Source organism: Camelus dromedarius, chromosome 10 (assembly GCF_036321535.1).
Source record: "Camelus dromedarius isolate mCamDro1 chromosome 10, mCamDro1.pat, whole genome shotgun sequence".
Lineage (NCBI taxonomy): Eukaryota > Metazoa > Chordata > Mammalia > Artiodactyla > Camelidae > Camelus > Camelus dromedarius.
The window spans coordinates 75,144,299-75,153,004 of NC_087445.1; the positions used below are offsets into that span (position 1 = coordinate 75,144,299).

General features: G+C 38.0%; 1 non-coding gene across 1 annotated transcript; it reads right to left on the reverse strand.

The window, feature by feature from the left end:
* Positions 1-8,425: 8,425 nt before the first annotated feature.
* On the reverse strand, positions 8,426-8,497 carry TRNAT-GGU (transfer RNA threonine (anticodon GGU)). The gene has a single exon. It is a non-coding gene; the product is annotated as a tRNA-Thr (tRNA).
* Positions 8,498-8,706: the final 209 nt, after the last annotated feature.

Genomic DNA, 8,706 nt, shown 5'->3' on the forward strand with positions numbered 1-8,706 from the left:
GATTGGGAATGAGTTATCTTTTTTTTGTGAATTGTCTGCATGGGTGCTTTAAACATTTTGTTAAAAAGGAGTTTATTTTTTCAGAGCAGCGTTAGGTTCACAGCAAAATCGAGAGGAAGGTACAGAGACTTCCAATATAGCCACTTGCTGTACCCCACCCCCATGCACAGCAACCCCCATTCTCAAAATACCCCACCAGTGCAGTACCTTTGTTACAACTGATGAACCTACGCTGACATGTCATTATCACCTAGAGTCCGTAGTTTACATTAGGGTTCACTCTTGATTTGTACATTCTATTGGTTTGGACAAATGTATGGCATGTATCGGTCCTTATAATATCAGAGTACTTTCACTGCCCTAAAAATCCTCTGTGCTCTGCCTATTCAACCCTCCCAGTCTCACCCGTGGCTGAGGGTGGCTCTCTGTTCTGTTCCATAGATCTTCTTGTCTCTTCCTTCACCAATACCACACTGTCTGGATTACGTTTATAAGAGGTCTTGAAGTCACATAGCATCAGTCCTCAGACTTGGTTCTTCTCCTTGAATGTTGAGTTGGCTAGTCTAGGTCTTTTGCTCTCCATGTAAACTTTAGAATCAGTTTGTCAACAGCCACATAATAACTTGCTGGGATTTTGTTGGAATTGCATTAAGTCCATAGATCAAGTTGAGACAAATTGACATTTTGATAATATTGAGTCTTTCTATCCATAAGCATGGAATATCTCTCCATTTTTTTCATTCTTCTTTGATATCTTTCATCAGACTTTTGTAGTTTTCCTCATATAGATCTTGTGTATATTTCATTAGATTTATACCTAAGTATTTCATTTTGGTGCCAATGTGTAGCTCCCCGATTGTGTGAACAAAGGAACGAGCCTTGGGCTGGAATGGTAAACAAGTTATAAAAGGCTGCAGACTCAGAGGTGGGAAGGCTGGTTAGCCAATGACAGGTAGGATCCCCAGAGGGGGGCAACCTAAGACTGGCACAGCCGCCTGAGTCAGAAAGAATGTCGTCAAACAGCTATTTTCCTATATGTTCCGCCCTGATAAGATGTAAGGCTCACTGGCTCCATGATGAGCAAGCGTAATCTATCAAAAATATCAAAGGATCTTAAGATCCTGACCTTAAAACAATCTGTGTGTCTAGGGAGTCATAAAATGTCATACCATAGTTAAACATTTTCCATATTGTTCTCTTTTGCTTTATAAGCCTGTGTAGTTTAATAAACTTTTAGAATAGCCATCAGCTCTCTCTGCATATGTTGATACTATGATGCCAACACAGTGTAAATGCTATTGTGTTTTTAATTCAGATGCCACTTTTTCTTTGCTGATCTATAGGAAAGCAATTCAGTCTTGTATATTAACCAACATCCTTGCAACCTAATAATGATCACTTATTAGTTCCAGGGTTTGTTTTTTTTTTCTCAAATATTTTGCATTTTCTAAATAGATGATTATGTCATCTGCCAATAAAGTCTGTTTTATTTCTTTCCTCCCATTATGTATACATTTCCCCCCTTTCTTGCCTTAAAGCTTTAAGCAAGGACTTCCAGAATGATGCTGAAAAGGAAGTCATGAGAGGGGGCATCGGCCTTGTACCTGATCTTAGCGGGAAAGCTTTGAGTCTCCCCGTTAAGTAGGATGTAGCTACTTAAGGGTTTCCTTTGGCTTCTTTCCCTTTATTTTTGTTTTTCTACAATTTGAAAATGCTGTGCCTAATTGTAGTTCTGGGGCACTTACCTTACTTGGTGGTGTCTGAGCTTCCTGGACTTGTGATTTGGTGTCTGACATTAACTTGGGAAAATTCCCAATCATTTTTGTTTCAAATATTTCGTCTGTTTTTTTTTCTATCTTCTTCTGGCATTCCTATTAACACGTATGTTACACCTTTTGCAGTTGTCCCACAGTCCTTGGATAATTTGTTTTGTTTTGTTTTGTTTTTTCAGTGTTTGTCCTCTTTGCTTTCTAGCTTTGGTAGTTTGTCCTGTTATATCCTCAGGCTCAGGTTCTTTTCTCAGCCATGTCTCGTCTACTAGTAAGCCTGCCAGAAGCATTTATTTCTGTTACAGTGTTTTTAATCTCTAGCATTTCTTTTTGGTTCTTTCTAAGGATTTGTATCTTTTTGCTTAAATTGCTTATCTGTTCTTGCATGCTGTCTACTTTGTCCATTAGAGCCATTATCACAGTAATCATAATTGTTTCACATTCATGCTCTGACCATTCCAACATCCCTCCTATGTCTAATTCCAATGCTTGCTCTGTCTCTTCAAATTGTGTTTTTACCTTGTGGTATGCCTTGTAATTTTTTCTTGATGGTGGGACATGACGTGTCATGTAAAAAGAACTGTTGTAAATAAGCGTTAATAACAGGGTGGTGAGGTGTGGTGGGAAGGAAAGTGTTCTATTGTCCTGTGATTAGGTCTCAGTCTTTTAGTCATTTACTAGCACTGGACTGGAACTTTCATTTTTCTCCCCTTTTAGGTTGGAGAGGATGGCTAGAATGGGCTGGAGTTGGTCTCTCCCTTCCCCCGGTTCACTGGAACTGACTGGGTCTGGCTGTTTTCTTTCCCCAGGTCAGTTAGGCTCTGATAATACCCTTAGCAGCTTAGGTTCTAGTTAGCTAGTTTCTCCTGAGGGCAGGTCTTGATAAGGACATAAAGGTCTAGTGTATTTCAAAATGGTTTCTTTTCTCATCCCCCTACTGGAAGAACAAAAGAATTTTTCTCCAATATTTACTGTGAGAACCCTATTGAACTCCTGGAGGTAAATCTCATAAAATTGTGCCCCCACCCTCCATGAATCAGTGTCGCTGGAGTTTTTAACTCCCAGAGTTGTCCACACTGAGTCTCCAGCAATTCCTCAACTGTAGTTCAGGTTTCCTTACTCAGCGCTGGTTCCCCTGGCAGTTTCCATTTGTGGGTCTCTGCTCAGGTAAGTTGTTCTCCATACTTGCCTGTCTGCCTCTCCAGTCTTTGAGGTGGCGTGTTGCCCTGTGTCCTCCCCTCTCTTATAGATCCTAGAAGAAGTAAGAATTTTTCAGTCAGTTCACCTTTTTACTCGTAAGCATTAAGTGGCTACTTCCAAGGTCCTTACTGCAGAACTGGAACCTGAAAGCAGTCTCCTTTGGCCATTTTTAATTGGATTGCTTGTCTTTATTAAGTTGTAAGACTTCTTTACCTATGAGGACTCTATTATGAGCATTTGTTGCCAATAGTTTCTCCTGCTTTGTGGCTTGCATTTTTGCTTTCTTAACAGTATCCTTAGCAGAGTAGAAGTTTTCAATTTTGATGAAGTCTAACTTATCAATTGCTTCTTTAATAGTTAGTGATTTTTGTATCCTAAGAGTTTATAAAATGTTATCTTATATTTTGTTCCAGAGTTTTAAATATTTTTTTCTATATGTATGTGATGAAAAAGGAGTCTTCATTCTACTTTTTTTTCCAGTCATCTCAGCACCATATTTTGAAAAGATTGCCATCCTTGGCATCTTTGCCAGTTACTGATTTATTGGCTCTCAGTGTTTAGAGGGAAACTTAGAGTTGTAAAAAAGATCTCAAATCAACTTACACTTTGAAAATCTAGAAAAAGAAGACTAAGGAGAACCAAAGTTAGCAAAAGAAGGAAATAATAAAGATAAGGGTTCAGATAAATGAAAAGTAGGAGATAATTAACAAAAAACATAAGGTGGTTCTTTAAAAAGATTACCAAAATTGGCAACTTTTGGCTAGGCTGACCAAAAGGGGGGGGGGTACCAAATGATAAACTCAGAAATGAAAGAAGTGGAGACATTAATATTGTTCTCACAGGAATAAAAAAAGGTCTATGAGAGGACTAAGAATAGTTGTGCACCAGCATAACCTAGACACAATGAGAAAATTCCTAGAAAAACACAAACCATCAAAACTGAATCAAAAAGAAATAGGAAGTCTGGGAGACCCATAACAATTAAAGGCCTGAATCAGTAATCACAAGCCTCCTAAGAAAGGAAAACCCGGGGAGAGGTGGCTTCACTGATGAATTCTACCAAACATTTAAAGAATTAACACCAATATTTCTCGAAGTCTTCAAAAAATAAAAGACGAAGGAACACATCCTAACTCATTCTATGCAGCTAACGCCAATAACCAGCTTTACCCTGGTATCGAAGCCAGCCAAAGACGTTGCAAAGAAAAGAAGACTACAGATCAATATCCTTTATGAATATAGAGTGAAAAATCCTCAACACAATACTAGCCAACCAAACTCAGCACTGTATTCAAAAGATTACACACCATGGCCAAATGGGACTTGTCTCAGCAACTGCAAGGGTCGTTCAACACACAAAGATCAATGTAGTACCCCACATCAATAGAACGAAGGGCTAAAACCACATGATCATCTCAACTGTTGCAGAAAAATACCTTCTTTCTCAAAATCCAACCCCTTTTCATAATAAATACACTCAGAAAACTAGGAAAAGAAGGGAACTTCTGATAAAGGGCATACATGAAAAACCTCAGCTAGCACTACACTCAGCGGTGAAAGACCAGAAACTTTCCTTCTCATTTACATGAGGAACAAGAAAAGAAGGCCTGCTTTTGCCACTGTTGATCAAATCACTGGAAGTTCTAGCCAGAGTAATTAGGCAAGAAAAAGTAGCAAAATGCACGCATATTGGAAAGGAAGACGTAAAACTATCTCTATACACAGATGATATGATTCTGTATATAGAAAGTCCAAAGCAAGCATCAAAAAACTGCTAGAAATAACGCCCTTCATTTTTCTCCAAACCCTGAACTCACAAATTCTCAATCATGTTATTGAAACATTACAAAACATCCTTTCAAACTCAGGTTAAAAATAAGTATTTCTATATGAAGTTTCCCTAAAACAGATCCCCAAAATGCCCACAGCCCTTCCAATGCCACCTGCCTTAAAGTGTGATTGGGAAGAAACAGAAATCTAGATCAATTTCAGTTAAAACATACTTTTGAATAAGAATATTTTACCTTGTAAAGACATTACAGGGCCTGAGAAAGGGTGGTCCCTGGAGCTTAAGTTAGGGCAGCTTCAGAGTAGGTTTACCTCTGCGTCCAACAATCCATTCATTTACTCATCAAACATTGATCATCTAATTTCATAACAAACCCTACTGATAATTTTTGTTTCGTTGTGTAGAGTCTGGAGATCAATTTGGGGAGAATTAACATCTTTACAACTGAGGGAAGGTTCCTATCAATGAATATATCGCCCCACTTATTGTCTTTTAAAATTTCTGTCAATAATATATATTTTTTATACATTTGTTTTGTTTAGAAATATTTTATCATTAGGGCATTATACCTTTTTTTAGAACAAGTACTATTTAAAGTAGTTATATTCTTAGCTTCAAAAAAAATCAAATGTCAGTAATTACCAATGCTTTATTTACCTAAAATGTTATTTCAGTTGTGAAAACCATCTCTTTTTTTTTTTAACATTTTTTTATTGATTTATAATCATTTTACAATGTTGTGTCAAATTCCAGTGTAGAGCACAATTTTTCAGTTATACGTGAGCATATATATATATATTCATTGTCACATTTTTTTCTCTGTGAGCTACCACAAGATCTTGTATATATTTCCCTGTGCTATATAGTATAATCTTGTCTATCTATTCTACAATTTTGAAATCCTGAGAACCATCTCTTGTTACAAAAAATAATCAGACACTTTTTTGAATTTAACCTTCTATAAGTAAAGTCCTAAATCTTAAGGTAAATAATATTTTAAGTTAAAAATATGCTAATTTAAAGTCAGTTCAATATATAATTTCTATGGTTTATTTATGTACATATATTATAAGTGACTAGATTAATCACTTATATTAAGTATTGTAAAATAAAGACAGTGTAAACTCTCATTAACAAAATACTCCATATGTAACAACTGTAAGTATCAAAGGTATTATTTAGTGGTTGTTATGAACTGAGCTGTGTACCCCTCCTCCCCCAAATTCCCATATTGAAATCTTAGTCTCCAATGTGACTATGTTTGGAGATGGAGCTTTAAGGAGATTATTAAGATTAAATGAGGTCATAAGTGTGGGTCCCTAATCCAATAGACTGCTGTCCTTATACAAAGAGGAAAAGACAGTGGGGGGCACACACACCCAGAGGAAAGCCCGTGTGAGGATGCAGTGAGAAAGCACCGTGTGCAAGACAAGGAAGGCGTTCTCACCAGAAACCAACCCCGCGGGCACCTTCATCTTGAAATTCTAGGCTTCAGAACTGTGAGAAAATAAGTTTCTGTTGCTTAAGGCCCTCGGGCTGTGACACACTAGCATGGTAGCCTTAGGTGACTGGTACAGTGGGGGTGATAATTATTTGCTACAAAACATCTAACAAAATACATTCACTAGATTGTTTCCCAAATTGCACCTGCTCTCTGGCATCCAAAATAAGGATTTCTTATAAATACAAACTATAGTGAAATTCTTAATGATTCATTTAAATCAATCTTTTTTTCTTCTTCCCCCACCCCCAAGCATTTAGTACCTGGGATTTTTGCTTCTAATCAAGACATCATTTGAGTAATTTCAAATCATGTACAGCTCTTCGTGTAAAAAAGATGCCTCCTGGTCACAGTTATTTCAAAAGGTAATTCTATTCAAACAGCAGGACATATCTTGCTTTAGCAATTACAGAAGCATGGTTTTGACACGCGGCAGGTTTTTAAGTTACGGCAAATGTGAAATGCTAAAGGATGAGAGCAGCCATTTCTTTGTTTAAGGAATGAATGCTGCAAAGCTCAGATAATGACTTTATTTTTTTTCAGTTAACTTATCTGGCCCACAGCACGGCACACCAAATCATAAGGACTTACGGAGGTACAAACACAAAGGAAGTAGTAACTTTACCAATTTAACAGTATTTTGCCAAATCAAGAGAGTGGTCTTTAATACAATAAAATCATACTTTTTTTTTTTAATCTTACTTTTCTTGAAGTCACATATTATTCTCATGATAACTTTCTTTCTAAAAATATAATTTAATTACCAAATTAAAACATTGTGGGTTTTAATGGTGGTTTTATAATATTTCAAGATAGTTTATACAGATTCATATGGCTTTTAAAAGTACATAACTTCTCCACTTAAAGCAACTTCCCTCCTGTGAGCCGTTTGAGTTTAAAGCAGCAATGCAATTGAGTTTATGTAAAATACAGCTCTTCTTTATCATGGGGTTGATCCAAAACCAGGTAGAGTTCAAATGCATGAAAAGCTTTAAAAGTCTACCTTAGGGAGATTGAACAATCTCTAATTTTTTCCCCCGATATTATTTTATAGTTTTTTGCCTAGATTCATTCCTAGGAATATCTTCGTTTTTTATGTTATTATTAACGGTGACTGGAGCAGGCAGAATAACGGTCCCCCAAAATGTCCATATGCTAAGCCCCAGAATCTGTGTTATGCTGTGTTACAGTGCCTATGTTTTGACACATGGCAAAAGGGACTTGGGGTTCGCAGATGGAATGAGGCTGCTCATCAGCCAACCTTAAAATAGGAAGATCATCCGTGTGGGCCCAGTCTAGTCACGAGCTCTTAAAGCTCAAGACTGAGGTAGAAGAGAGAGTCCAGGAGACGCGCCATGAGGACTTGACCGCCATGCTGGCTTTGAAGGTGGAGGAAGGAGGCTTCAAGCCAAGGAACGCCGCAATAGCCTCTAGAAGCTGGGAATGGCCTTCGGCTTACAGCCAGCAAGAAGACAGCTCTGCAGCCATGAAGAACTGAATTCTTCCAACAAGCCAGAGGAGCAGGAGCCGGACTCTCTCCTAGGGCCTCCAGACAAGCATGTAGCCCTGTTGACACCTTGCTCTCAGCCTTGTGACACCCATACGACTTCTGACCTACAGGACTGTAATATAGTAATTTGTGTGGTTCAAGCCACTAAATTTGTGGTCATTTGTTATGGCAGCATAGAAATATAATATTTATATAAAATTTTGAATTTTGTTTGCCACCGATACATAAGATTGATTTTTACGTATTAATCTTGTCTCTAGTAACTTCACTTAATTAATGTATTGATTCCAGTACATCCTCTGTAGATTCCTTTGGATTTCCTACATCCACAATCGAATCCTCTGTGGACAATAGCAGTTTTAGATTTTCGTTTCCAATCCATGTAGCTTCTACCTCTGTTCCTTCCTTGACGGCCCTCGCTGGCTAATGCTGAGAACTGTGAAGAGCAGGCATCCTTCTCCTTCTTGACCTCAAAGGGAATCATTTCAATGTCTCACCTTTAAAAATAATGCTTGCCGCATGCAGGTTTTGGTAGATTACCTTGATCAGGTTGAGGAAGTTGCCTTCTATTCTTATTGGATGGATCTGGAGTTTGACAAATGCAATTTCCTTTTTTTTGGCCCCAAATAGAGTTTTCTCTTCTTTTTTTCCCTTAATGGAGGCACTGGGGATTGAACCCAGGATCTCGTGCACACCAAGCACATGCTCCACCACTGAGCTATATCCCTATCCCCTGGCCCGTTTTTTTTTTTTAAATAGAAGCTCTGGGGATTGAACCCAGGATGTCACACATGCTAAGCATGTGCTCTACCACTGAGCTATTACCACCCACTCCAGCACATACGTACGGTTTTTATTCTTCATTAACGTCATAAATCTACTGATGGGTTTCCTTTTTTTTTTTTTGTGGTGTGAGGGGAACAAGGGCAGAGAGGGG